Raw genomic sequence first — 15,066 nt, 5'->3', positions numbered from 1 at the left:
TGCCAGTGACATGCTTCTTCTTCGCAAGCGTGTGCAAATTCCTCATGCCTGCATGACCAAGTCGTCGATGCCAGAGCCAGCCTTCTGAAGCTTTTGCAAGTAAGCACACGGCTGGTTGTGGTCCTGTAGAGAAATCAACAATATACAGGTCTCCTCTCCTAAAGCCTTCGAAGACTTTGGAATTGTCAGCTTCCATAACCACAACACAACGGTACTTGCCAAAGACAACAACCATATCAAGATCAAAAAGCATTGAGACAGACATAAGGTTGTATCCTAAGGACTCAACAAGCATGACTTTGTCCATGTGTCGATCCTTTGTAATCGCAACCTTACCTAGACCCAATACCTGACTTTTGCCTTTGTCAGCAAAGATGATATGCTTCAGATGCGACGGAGATAATGGAGCATCCATCAATAGATTCTTCTCACCAGTCTTGTGGTTTGTACATCCACTATCGAGGACCCACTCAGTGGCTTTGGGTTGATCATCCTACAGATGAATTAGTGCAGCTTACAAACTCATATACTTCATCAGTGAAGAATATGACATCAATTCATCAGATCAATTTCATCAAGTAAAAGAACTGATAAAGCAATATGAGGACGTGAGAAATGAAAGTTCATTTCTTCATGATTAGCCTGCGTCCTATCAGGCATACTCAGGTCTCCAGCAAATTCTTCAAACGATTACGTACGTCTGGAGACCTGACCCTGCAAAAGAGATTAGTTCTTTTTCTTCACCACCCACATCTGAAGGGGTGGCAAAGAGTTCATCATTCTGCGAGCTCCATACGAGAAGGATGGCATAGAAGCCAGTCCATTTCGTTTCACATAAGAGGGGTTAGAGTAAGCATAAGAGTATGCAGAGAAATTCTTCGAGGACTTATGGACATAATGATTTGAAGAATAATGCACATATCCATAATCCTTAGGTTTTCCCTGCGAAATAGACGGGTTAGCACGATGATGTTCATATGAGGACTTTGATCCATATGAGGAATTTGGTCCGTATGAGGACTTGAATCCATATGAAGAATTTGGTCCATATGAAGAATTTGATCTGGGGTTCCTATTCTTCACAGGTAGCGTCATGATGACATTCACCTAAAGATTTTCAAGGCATCTTTTGGGAACCCAGATTTTCTTCATAGGGGAGCCGTTCCTGCAGTTAGTGCCAACATATCTAGCAAATACTTCACCATTCTAATTTTTGAACAGTTTATAGTTGGAGTCAATTTACTCATCATCAGAATGAGGAGATTCACATGCAAATCCAGATAAGTTAGATGGATCAACTGGAGGTCCCTTTGCAGCAACCCATGTAGTTTTGGGGTACTGCTCAGGCTTCCAATATGTACCATCAGCATTGAGTTTCCTCTCAAAGGCGATACCCTCTTTCCTAGGGTTCCTGTTGAGGATCTGCTTTTTAAGCACATCACAAAGAGCCTGATGCCCTTTGAGGCTTTTGTACATGCCTATCGTGTACAATTCCTTCAGCCCTGCATCGTCAGTGATACTAGCAATGTCCTCAGATGAGGAATTAGTGATAGCAGAGGCATGTGAAGAATTTGAAACATTAGCAGCATTTGAACATTCAGGTGAAGAATTAGCAGATTCACGTTCAATGCACTTCAAGCATGAAGGAACAAATTCTTCCTGATACGCGTTGATTTGTTGAGCAAGTAATGAATCGCGCTCCTTCTGAAGATCTTCATAACTCACTCTTAGCTTCTCAAGGTCTTGCTTTCTTTGAAGAAATTCATAAGAAAGCTTCTCATGATCGGATAAGAGAGTGTTATGATGACTTTGAAGATTGTCAAACCTAGTCTGAAATCTCTGAAGATTTTCAGCCAGGGCTTTAGTGCGATCCATTTCTTCACCCAACATATCATCACTTTTGTCTAGCATGTTTTGAACCTTTTCTAAAGCCCTTTGTTGTTTTACAGCAATCTTAGCAAGTTTAGAATAGCTGGGCTTAAGATTTTCATCAGATTCATTCTCACTTTGATTCAGACGAGGTATATTTGAGTACCTTGGCACCCTTTGCCATGAAGCAGTAGGTGGGAGCGTAGTCATCATCCCCTTCATTAGCTTTGTTGGTGAGGTTATTTTCTTCAGTGTTGAAGATAGACTTGCTGACGAATGCAGTAGCGAGAGCTAGGCTCGCCACTCCGGATTCGGGCTCCTCAGATGACTCCTCTTCCTCATTTTCTTCAGGTTCAGCCTCAGAGTCCATTTCCTTGCCAATGAATGCCCTGGCCTTCTTGGAGCTGCTCTTCTTGTGATATGAAGGCTTTGAGGATTTTGATGATGAGGATTTTGTGGATTTCTTCTTTTTATTCGCATCATCAGAACTGTAATCCTTGTATTTCTTATTCTTTGATTCCTTTTCCCATTGAGGACAATCTTGAATGTAATGTCCAGGCTTCTTGCATTTGTGGCAGAGCCTCCTCTTATAGTCACTTGATGAGGAATCACTGCTCCTTGAGGGTCTCCCAAAGCGACCACGTCTTGAGAACTTTTGGAACTTCTTCACAAGCACAGCCAGATCATGGCTTAGTTCTTCAGGATTACCAAGGCTGCTACCAGAGTCTTCATCTTAGGACTCAGATACGGCCTTGGCCTTCAGTGCACGTGTTCTGCCATAGCTTGAACCATAGAGATCTCTCTTTTCAGCAAGTTGGAACTCATGAGTATTTAGCCTTTCGAGAATATCAGCGGGATCAAGTGACTTGTAATCAACACGTTCTTGTATCATCAATGCCAGAGTGTCAAATGAGGAATCAAGCGATCTCAGCAATTTCTTCACCACCTCATGGTCGGTGATGTCAGTGGCACCAAGTGCTTGAAGCTCATTTGAGATGTCAGTGAGGCGATCGAAGGTTTGTTGAACATTTTCATTGTCGAGTCTTTTGAAGCGGTTGAAGAGATTGCGAAGAACATCAACTTGAGAGTCACGCTGAGTTGAGACTCCTTCATTCACTTTGGACAACCTGTCCTAGATAAGTTTCGCTGTCTCCAAAGCACTCACTCTGCCATACTGTCCTTTGCTCAGATGGCCACATATGATATTCTTCGCTTGAGAGTCGAGTTGCTTGAATCTCTTCACATCAGCAGCATTCAGAGAAGGTGTGACTGAGGGAACACCATTTTCCACAACATACCAGAGATCGTTATCAATTGCTTCAAGATGCATTCACATCTTATTCTTCCAGTAGGGGTAGTCCGTCCCATCGAAGGTAGGACACCCAGCAGAGACCTTGATCATACATGCGGTCGACATAACTAAAACTCCAGGCGGTTAAACCAAAATCACACAGAACAAGGGAGTACCTTGCTCTGATACCAATTGAAAGTGCGTTATATCGACTAGAGGGGGGTGAATAGGCGATTTTTATGAAATTCTTCACTGAGGAATTTGCCGGTGAGGAAATTCCTTAGCGAAGAACTACTAGCAGCGGAATAAGTACTCAAAAGTAAACATAACAGAATACAAGCATAGTCATCATGATGAAATGAAGACAGGCACAGAGTACAGGAAGCGTAATCACAGGATAACACAGGATGAAGACAAACAGACTGAAGAAATTGAACTGAGGAAATTGAGAAAGTCTTCAGTCAAAGTATTCAAACACAGATATGAACAAACACACAACACAGTTATGAGGAAATGAAAGAGTTGAGGGAATAGAACCAGTAAGCTTGGTGAAGATAATGATTTGGTAGACCAGTTCCAACTGCTGTCTCAGTTGTACGTCTGGTTGGAGCGGTTGAGTATTTAAACTCGAGGACACCCAGTCCCGGACACCCAGTCCTGAACACGCAGCTCAAGACACCCAGTCCTCACCGTATTCTCCTTGAACTAAGGTCACACAGACCTCGTCCAATCACTCGTGGTAAGTCTTCAGGTGACTTCCAAACCTTCACAAACTTGGTCACTCGGCGATCCACAATTCCTCTTGGATGCTCTAGACCATGATGCCTAACCATCTGGAAGAAGCACAATCTTCAAAAGTAACAAGCGTCGGATCCACGCAGGATCAATCTCTTCAGTGATGCTCAATCACTTGGGGTTTGTAGGTGTTTGGGTTTTGGGTTTTTTGGTTTTTCCTCACTTGATGATTTTCGCTCAAAGTCCTTGGAGGATGGGTTGCTCTCAAATGACAAGTGTCAGTTCTCTCGGAGCAGCCAACCAGCTAGTGGTTGTAGGGGGCCGGCTATTTATAGCCTAGGGAGCAGTCCGACATGATAAGACATAAATGCCCTTCAATGATATGACCGTTAGGTGGATAGATATTTTGGGACAGCTGGCGCATAGCACAGCAACGATCAGAATTTTGAGTAGAAAAATCCTCAGGGCTATCATGTTCCTCACTGTGTAGGAAACCCGCACTAGCGAATTCCTAACTCCTTAGTCAGAACAAATTCCTCAGAGACCAGAAGAACTTCGTCTCTGTCACTGAAGAAATTGACTGAACTGTATGAGATTTCCAATGGCTTCACTCGAAGGGATTGGTAGGTGTAGGATTTTGAGTTGAACATCACATGGAAATTTTTCCTTAGTATTTCCTCGACCCCCTTTAACAGTACGGTGTTTCCTATGACTCAAGAAAGAGAAAATGAAACTACGAACACAAAAGTCTTCACGCTTCATGTTCCTTGAATGAATACCAAGTCTTCACGGTCACACCATTTTCTTCACTTTCACAGTCTTCAGAAAGTCTTCAGAATACCAAAGTCTTCAGACGAAGAACTTCATTTTTAGGGGTCGACTTTCTCTGTAAATATCAAACTTCTCATAGACTTATAGACATGTGTACACTCATAAACACATTAGTCCCTTAACCTATAATTCTTCAATACACCAAAATCACTAAGGGGCACTAGATGCACTTACAGAACCCACTTGACCAAGGCCTTGGGAGCTTCTTCAAATGCATCAATCTCCTCTTGAAGCTTGTCCTTGCCTTTTTTGCTTGTGGCCTTTTGGTGGAGATCATCTTGAGCTTGTGTTCCCTTAAAAAAAGTAGGATCATACTTCTCTTGTTGAGGAACAAACATCGTCTTGGGGTATTGATCTTCTTCCCACCCAACTCCATTGGCATTGAACTTCCGTTCAAAACCAACACCTTGATTCTTCCGGTGCCTTCCTTGCTTGCGTACAATTTCCTCAAATTGCTTACTTCCGGCAAGGCTCTTGTAAACACCTTTCTCTATAACTCCCTTCAATAAGCTATTTTCTTGCTCAAGTGTAACTTGGCTAAGAGAATCATTAGTGGAATCGAGAGAACTACTAGAAGAAACAACATTGGATTTAACATGATTATTGTTACTACCAGAAGAAGAATCTTTCTTACCCTTGTTACTAGATTTTACTTGTGGCATGTAAGTAGACAAGAGTGAATGCTTGGCAATGTAAGAAGAACTTCTCTTACGAAGATCATCATTGATTGCTTTTAGGAACCCATGCTCTTGCTCAAGGTTGAGCTTTTCAAAGCGTAGCTTCTCACGAGTCTTTAAAAGCTCTCGATGATCTTCCAAGGTAGTTTCATGAGCTAACTTAAGAGTGTTTAGTTCTTTAGTTAGACGCTCAATCTCCTTCTTATCATCGTCATTGGATTTATCTTGATTAGCATGATTAATAGCAAGTTCATCAAAGTTTTCATCACTAGAGTTGTCAACAAGTAAATCATCATCACCTAGCAAATCATCTTCATCACTATTGAAATCAACATACTCGGGGTGTGATACCTTTGGGCCTTTAGCCATGAAGCATCTTCCAATTCATTCATTTGGTGAGTTAAATATGTCATAGGAGTTGGTCGACACAAGTGCTAGACCAGCAACGCCTTCATCTTGAGTATATTCTGATTCAGAGTGATAACTTCTCTCGGAGTGATGGTCGGAGTCAGAGCCGGATACCCATTCACTAACGTGAGCTTGATGTCTTCATTTTGTGTAGCTCCTTGATGACTTGTCCTTACTTTCCGAATCCTTGCTTCTGTGAGAGGTTCTTCGTTCATAACAATCATCTCTACTCCTTCTCTCTCTTGGAGGTGATTCTTCTCTTCTACTTCTCCTTTTAGGTGAGTCTTCTCACTAGTACGCGTCAGTGCTATACAAACGGTTTTTAACCCCTTTCCGCGATGGCATTTGGAACCGTCGCCTAGTGAGTGAAGGCGATAGGGAGGTCCTTCCCACACAACCCAGAAATCGTCGGGGATAGGGACCCTACAGTACTCCTACTCGTTTGTGCTCGCATTGCCATCGCAGTCGGTATTCTGTGGTGCTACGTTTACGATGTGCGGCCCATCACAAACGGTTCACTATTATAGAACATGTATGATAAGCATACAATCACACACATTTGCTTTTCCCAAACCATATGCGATAACTAATCAAGAAGATTAGCCAATCATCGTATGAATGTCAAACAAGATTACGAAACATCGGACCATCGTAACATCGTCGTACACGATAACTATCGCACACGCTATTCTGTGGTGCAACGTTTACGATGCATACTTCATCAGAAATAGTTCATGGTTGCGAACTGTGTACGATAAGGCAACTAACACAAATGTTTAGTTTGCCCGCACCGTTTGTGTTATTGTCTGACATCACACACGCTTTGCAAACGGCAACTGTGTGCATTCTTGCACACGTTTCCTCTTTGTGAACCGTCTCGGATTATGGTGTATATCGCAAATGTTTGTGTTTTACCAACCATGTGTGCCATAACAACCTAGAGAGCGTAATTTCACCGTAATTTAATTGTTGCTATTTCAAATTGTACCGGATTTGAATTTGAATGTATGCTACAACTTTATTCATATCCATCGGGTTCAAACAACCAATGCATTATTCGATTCATCGGTACATATGTTCAAGAATTAAATAAGAACCAAATAAAGAATGATGAACCACAGTTGTATACTTGTACTATTAAAGACGGTAAAGAAAGAGGCGAAATACATTCTGGTTGCTGAACAAGGTGAAGCGGAATGCCCATATTGTGCCCTCCTCCATGCAGAAGGCACGCACGACTCTAGTCCAACCCCTTGTGATGGCCGACTGCCCATGCTTCACGGTCTTCATGAAAACATCTAGATAATCATCGTGTTCTGGTAGAAATACTTTAACCTTTGCATGCCCATCAATCATGTAGTTTGAGAGGTAATCTAGAGTAAACTGCTTTGGCAACCACTGCAAAGGAAAAAGATCCAGACATTGTCGTCTAACACAACTCATTATGGGCAGTAAAAAGAAGGCTGCAAAGTTCTTACTTACCATCCTGCAGTTCGCTGTTGTCTTGGATAAAGTGTAAACAAATAGTTTAATTGCCATCTTTGGACCCATTTACTAACAATATTTATCAGCTTCCTCACTTGATGCTGGTTCATCGATATCTCAATGCCCCATACGCAGAAAGGGTCGAAGTGCGGATCTTTACCAATGACATATGTACTCAAAAAGCACTAAGTTAATATTAGAAGCTAAAAAGCAATTGCACAATGATGTAGTACAAGACTCTTTTATAATACTCCCTCCATTCCTAAATATTTGTCTTTCTAGCAATTTCAACAAGTGACTACATACAGAGCAAAATGAGTGAATCTACACTCTAAAATATGTCTATATACATCCATTGTGGTAGTCCATTTGAAATCTCTAAAAAGAAAAATATTTAGGAATGGAGGGAGTATCTTATAACATCCAATATACTCACATATTAGATGAATTAACATATTATATTATGGGCCGGAAGGAGTTTAGTGCATTCTTACAAATTATCGGCTGATTAACTGCTGCTGTATCCATGGGTTACAGTTAGTTTGAGCTAGTTCGGGCTCAAATAGCCCTAAAGTATATCTAAACATGAGGGCTAGTTTGAGCTAGTTGAATCTATAACCCACCCAAAAAAACTATCCAACCCAAGAGGTGATAATTGGAGCTAGTTCTCCTAGTACATTTATTGTCAATCTAACCCTGCCATCCAAACAACTCTTTGGATGGAGTTAGTTCAGGGTTAGTCATGAGGTAGAAACTAACTCTAACCTCTAGAGTTGAGTATCCAAATAGGGCTATGTTGTTGTTGTTGCTGCTCTTTTACGTATATCTAGACATCATTAGAACATTAATGTAACACTCTTCCTTGTTGCTATGTAGCCTATGATTGCATATTTAGACATTAAGTACAGTGCATGTTGCTATGTAGCCTCAGATATATTACATATGGCCCTAGTTAACCCAACGATAAATGGGTTGCAGATATATTCAGTTAAAAGTCTGATTCGCCGACTAGTCCTTTATCAGCCCCCGGCCTATATGGTACCAGCTACCGATATCCCGAACAGTGAGCAGATATAAGCCATGGGATGAAACTAACCTCGATGGAAAACAACAGTCGTTTCCAAAATTTTCCTATGTAGGTACATCGAGAAGCATGTTAAGCACAACAGGCTAAGCATCAACCAAAATTATCCATGGCAGACAAAATAATCTCCAAAAGATAGCTTCAGTGTGCAGGTTTAAGCATGCTAGTAAAGCAAAACAAGTGGAAAGGTGTGTTAACTGCAACAGGCATAACATTTAACAACAAACAAACATAGTCATTCAAACTGGTATTGTGCCGGTCTAAGTACACTGGTTATTATTAAATAAAAATGGAAAGGCGTGTTAACTACAAGATGCAGCAACCAAATGTAGTCATTCATATAGTGGTATTGTTGAAACTGGTACTGATGAAATTGAACTGCACAGTTCATACTTGCACATATAGAACATCACGTTTTAAATAACTGGAATAAACAAGGCATACTACGAACAACCAAAGATAGCATTTGAAACTGGACATATGCTAACTACAAACAACCGAACAATCAAAAAACTTTAAAAGAGGCATATGCTAGCTATAAGAGACTTAACAACAAGTAAATATATGCATTCCTATCGGTATTTTGAAAACTGGATTGATGAAATGTACCGCACAGTAAATAATTGCACATATAGAGCATCACATTGTGAACAATTGAAATAAACAAGGCATACTGCAAACAACCAGATATAGCAATTAAAATTGGACATATTCTCACTACAGTACAAACAGGACTCGACAAAATAAATCATGGGTTTCCCCCCTGTGAAGAGGCATGGCAAAACAAATCATGGGTTTACTCACTTTTCACAAATGGGCTCGTTCCCGTGGGAAGAGCATGGACCCTGGATGCGCTCCATGTTGTCGCGGATGGGTTTCTTCCCCTTGGAAGAGCACAACTATAGGGTGCCCTCCCTAATGTCGCAGATGGGCGCTTTCCCCTTGCAAGAGAAGATGGGCTCTTTCCCCTTGGAAGAGCTGGAGAGGGTGCCCTCCTCGTGGTCGCCGTCGATGATCAGGTCTGACTTGGAAGCTGTGGATCCCAAGCCAGCGCCGCAGAACGTGTCCTTCAGAAATGACAAAATGGGCTCGATGGCGATGTAGGATGGCAAATTGTTGACAGCGAGCCAGAGGAGATCAGCGGCGGGGCCATGGATGATATCAACGGCGGTTGAACCCGAGGGGTTGGGGGTGGGCCACTTAACCTGTGACATAGCCCGCCTCAGGTCGTCGTTGTCGATGACCTCGATGTCATAGCCAGCGGCCGAGACATGCCCGCATACTCTAGCCCGCTGCTTGAGTGCCTGCCGCCAGTAATGGTCGTCAGCTTCCTCGACGACGTCGGGCGAAGAGACCGCGATACACCTCTTTTGGGCCAGTCACTCCTCGAGCTCCACGGGAAGAGTAGCCGGGCTTAGGCTGCGACGCTCTGGAGTGGGGGATGGGGATGGGGATGGGGATCTATGGGAAAGGGGCGTTTGGCAGGCGTCATCTAAGAAACTCAGGGTGGCCTGGGTATGGAGATTGGTGGGTAAGCTGCACGGGCAAACCGGCAGATGTTGACAATTGAGGCCTTGCGGCGGCGGCAGCAGCGGCGGCGGGGACCTTGCTAGGGTTTCGAGTGAGGGAGGGTGTGTGTGTGTGTGCACATGCCTAAGGAGGTTTTGGTGTGTGTGTGTGTGTGGAGGGGGCGGGGGGTGTTTGAGGAAATGACGCGGGTACTGAAAATTTTACTACGCGGGAGTGAAATGTCGGGGCTATTGAAATTTTTGATGATAGTGCATCGCACACGGTCCGGAGATAACAACCGTATGTTATGAAACAGAAAAACCCTCGAGGCAGGCAGATATTTTCTAGGGATGCAGGCGGGATTGGGAACAAGAAACATCGCACACGGTCCGGAGATAACAACCGTGTGTTATGAAACAGAAAAACCCTCAAGGTGGGTAGATATTTTCTAGGGATGCAGGCGGGATCGGGAACAAGAAACATCGCACATGGTCCGGAGATAACAACCGTGTCTTATGAAACAGAAAAACCCTCAAGGCGGGCAGATATTTTTCAGAGGGGGAGCCTCGTGGAGCCCAATGTACTATGCGGATGTGTGCGTGACAGGGGCACCGTCGTGGCACACGGTTAGTTTGAGTGAACCTTGTTTGTTGCGTCATCTGACTTGTCTAATGTTCATAAATTTGGCGAAAAATGACGCGGGAGAGGGTCAAAACATGAACGCACTTGCATGTGGACCAAATTTATATATGAAAAGGGTGGTTTGATTTTCAAATACCAAATGCAACTTCGATGTGGCACCTATCTCGCAAAGCGCGCGGTATTGCTTGCCCCCCTCATGTCGGCACGAAGGGAATCCTAAGCTATGAATGCATGCCCCCCCAACCGAGGTTCACCTAGCAAAGTGCAAAGTAGCTAGCATCCCCCCTCCTCCCCCGTGTCGGCATGAAGGGAACCCTAAGCTATGAATGCATGCCCCCCCCCCAACCGAGGTTCACCTAGCAAAGTGCGAAGTAGCTAGCAGCCCCCCTCCCTCGTGTCGGCACGAAGGGAATTATAAGCTATGAATGCATGCCCCCCCCAAACGAGGTTCACCCTAGCAAAGTGCGAAGTAGCTAGCAGCCCCCCTCCCCCATGTCGGCATGAAGGGAATCCTAAGCTATGAATGCATGCCCCCCAACCGAGGTTCATGCTAGCAAAGTGCGAAGTAGCTAGCAGCCCCCTCCCTCGTGTCGGCACGAAGGGAATCCTAAACTATGAATGCATGCCCCCCCAACCGAGGCTCACCTAGCAAAGTGTGAAGTAGCTAGCAGCCCTCCCTCCCTCGTGTCAGCACGAAGGGAATCCTAAGCTATGAATGCATGCCCCCCCCCCAACCGAGGCTCACCTAGCAAAGTGCGAAGTAGCTAGCAGCCCCCGGTCGTGTCGCCACGAAGGGAATCCTAAGCTATGAATGCATGCCTCCGCCCAACCGAGGTTCACCTAGCAAAGTGCAAAGTAGCACCCCCCCCACACACACACACATACGTGCACACTTTCAGTCGGCGGGCCAGAGAGGCATACCTCACCAAGATGGATCGTAAAACGGACCAGGAATAATCCACCTTGGTCGTACAACCTCTCTCTTGTTGTTGGTCAAAGTGTTGCTCGTCCATGCGACCCCGGAGATGGGCTAGCTCGCAAATAATCACGCAAGTAGCTAGTCCCCGAAGACAACCAATGCATGCGTGTGGCCCAAACATATGTATGGAGAGGTGTGTTTTTGAGTAACAATGGAACAACTTTGATGTGGCACCATGATTTCAAACTAGAAATCCCCACACTGAGTGAGGGTTAGGTTGATGATGCATATGTATGTTACACCACACTTCAAGCCAACGACGGGGATTCATGCATGCATGCGTGCATAGTATATGCACTCAAACTTAAGGTCTGAATCTCACCATGAACTATACTACAATAACACGAACCAAATGAAGAATCCGACATGTTAACCTATCTTGTTATTGGTCAAGGTGATCATGGATGTCCACGCGGGCCCACGAATATATAGGCTTGTCGACGATAACCACGCGAGGGAGTGTACTGTTCGAGGGCAACCACTACATGCATATGTATGGAGGTAATGCATGCATGCATGTTTGAATACCATTTCACAACATTAATGTGGCGCGTGCGTAAAAAATCATACACCAACTCCCCACAGAGAGCAAGATCGGTTCATGATGTGTCGTTGTACTAGCCACTTCGACTCGATGGGAGGGATTCATGCGTACACATGCACGTGTGTGCTCAAACTGTATCATGCGTGTCATCCTAGAGCATGACCTATATATATATACACCATATTACAAGCAAAAATAATAACCCCCTCCTAAGTCAAATTAATCTCTCTTGTTGTCAGGCAAAAAGTAGTGATGGACCAAGAAGGCCCACAGATGGAAAGCATCGATATCGCTGATGAGTGCGAGAGGACAACCACCACCACTTTGCATGTGAGCCAAACGTATATATGTTGAATACCCAAAATGCACAACTTTGATGTGCCACATGCCTCAAAAACCGTAAACCATGCACCCACACAAAGCGAGGTTCATGAAGCATACTACATATGATGGTCCCCTTCCCCTCTCTTCACCGCATACTATATGCTCCTGCATAATATGTACAACCCAAAAGAATCCTCATCGATGGTGAAATTAATTAACCTCTCCCGATGTAGGTCAAAGTGATGCATGCATGCATCGACGATGGCCTCGTGGGCCCACAGATGGAAGCGTCACACGTGAGTGTCCTAGCTAGGATAACCACTGCATGCATGTGGCCCAAAGAGGTGTTGTGTGATGTTTGAATAGTCAATTTCACAATTTTGATATGGCACGTGCCTCGGAAACCAAAAAGTCCCGACACTGAGTGAGGTGTACTTGTTCACGGACGCGTACGTATAGTGTATATGCTAGTCCCCTCCCACCTCTTAGACGCATACTATATACCACCATAATACAAACAAAAAAGATTCTACCTTGCTAGTCAAATTAACCTCATTGTCGGCTGTTTGTCAAAGTGATGGACGACGACCTCGCGGGCCCATAGAAAGTGTCACACGCGGGTATCGAGTGTCGTGTATGACAACCATCGACTGCATGTGGCCAAAACATGTATGTATGAAAGGGTTGTGTAATGTTTTAAATAATGATTTCATGACTCTGATGTGGCACCGGCCTGCCTAACAAAACGGCCAACCCACATGGTGGCTTACAACTCCTAGTGTACTGCGAGAAACCAGCCACCCCCAGACGCACACACCCACATACACACTGCGAATCCACCGCAACTACGATGCATATTAAATTAATTATCCTACGGTGAACATATGTTACCAAAGGAGGGACGTTTTAATTTCGAAAAAATCACAAAGATCATTAAGACGTTTTAGTACATTAATTGATTGATTTTCTATGAGTATAATGTGCAAAAATCAAATTTGAGCTACATGCACACGTGACAGTGCACCTAAATGGATTGCAAAAACACATGTGTCTCACTGGGTGCATGTTTACTCCCCGTGCAACAAAATTCAAACATTGAGAATCTTTATTTTTAAATTCTAGTACATCCAAAACTTATTTGAAGTTCATGAAACTTATCGTGTTGTCATATGGACACCAATACAAAGTGGCATTGTACTTTTTTGTCAAATTTGAGACCAGTTTTGATGTAATCTCTATCTAATTACAAACGGTAGATTATTAATAATTGGGAACCAATATCCCAAATGGATTATTTATTCAAACTGTGAGCGTTAGACCAACAATGGATATGTGACATGCTTAGGTTAAGCAATAAAGTGGCATCATTAATCACCAAATAGAAAAATAATATACGTGTTGCCGCGTGACCCGTGTGCCGTGCGAGCAGGCATGAGTTGACGGGACGCATGCGAGCAGTCCGCCGTGCAGGCAGACGGGGAGGCATGTGTGCAGGTGTGTGAATTGACGGAGGCGTGCTCGATGCGCAGTGTCATCGGGAGGCATGCGAATAGTTGTGTGCAACTTTGGTAGGCATGCCAGCAGTCTGGTGCGCAGGCTCACCGGGAGGCGAGCCATCGGTTTGACCGCCGCCCGCCTTTCTCCCACAACTCCCACTACTCCATATTAATGGTGCGCCCGAGCGGCCGCACCCCCCATCCTCGCCACACACACACACAATCCTCTCTCTCCGCTTACATCCTCGACGCCGCTCTCAGTCCTCAAAGCCGTCAGTGTATGAGGATGCCGTCGAAGCGCCCCATCGGAGGGAGTGGCGATGTCGGGGATGCTAAAGCACCGGAACACGGCGTGGAGATGTAGATAGAGGTTGCCGTCACCGTCGGTGAGTTATGCTACACCATGACATCGTCGAGGGCGTCGAGCTTCCATAGCCGGAGGTGGAGTTCCACACCGAGTCTAGTGACGACCCCGGCGACGAATCCGACGACCACTCCGGCGATGACTCCGACGACGACGGACAGCTGGTTAGTCATCTATACCCATTTATGTGTCAAATAGATCATAGGGTTTCTCTGGTTACTCCTGCCTCCCCCTTTTTGGAATAGAAATCCTATGGTTATGTTCTGTTGGGGAACGCAATATTTCAAAAAAAAATCCTACGATCACACAACATCTATCTAGAAGATGCATAGCAACGAGAGGGGAGAGTCTGTCCACGTACCCTCGTAGACCGAAAGCGGCGTTTAGTAACGCGGTTGATGTAGTCGAACGTCTTCACGATCCAACCGATCCAAGTATCGAACGTACGGCACCTTCGTGTTCAGCACACGTTCAGCATGATGACGTCCCCCGAGCTCTTTATCCAGTTGAGGACGAGGGAAAGTTTCGTCAGCACGACGGTGTGGCGACGGTGATGATGAAGTTACCGGCGCAGGGCTTCACCTAAGCACTATGACGATGTGACCGAGGTGTTGAACTATGGAGGGGGCACCGCACACGGCTAAGAGATTGTCTGTTGTGCTTTGGGGTGCCCCCTGCCCACGTATATGAAGGAGGGGGAGGAGAAGGCCGGTGCCAAGGGGGGCGCGCGCCATAGGGGGAGTCCAACTAGGATTCCCAATCCTAGTTGGACTCCCCTTCCTTTTCCAAGAGGGGGAAAGGGAAGGAGGAGGAGAGGGAGAAGGAAAG

Source organism: Triticum urartu, chromosome 2A (assembly GCF_056163025.1).
Source record: "Triticum urartu cultivar PI428250 chromosome 2A, HENAU_Tu73, whole genome shotgun sequence".
In the NCBI taxonomy this organism is placed as follows: domain Eukaryota; kingdom Viridiplantae; phylum Streptophyta; class Magnoliopsida; order Poales; family Poaceae; genus Triticum; species Triticum urartu.
This window is presented reverse-complemented; position numbering follows the sequence as displayed.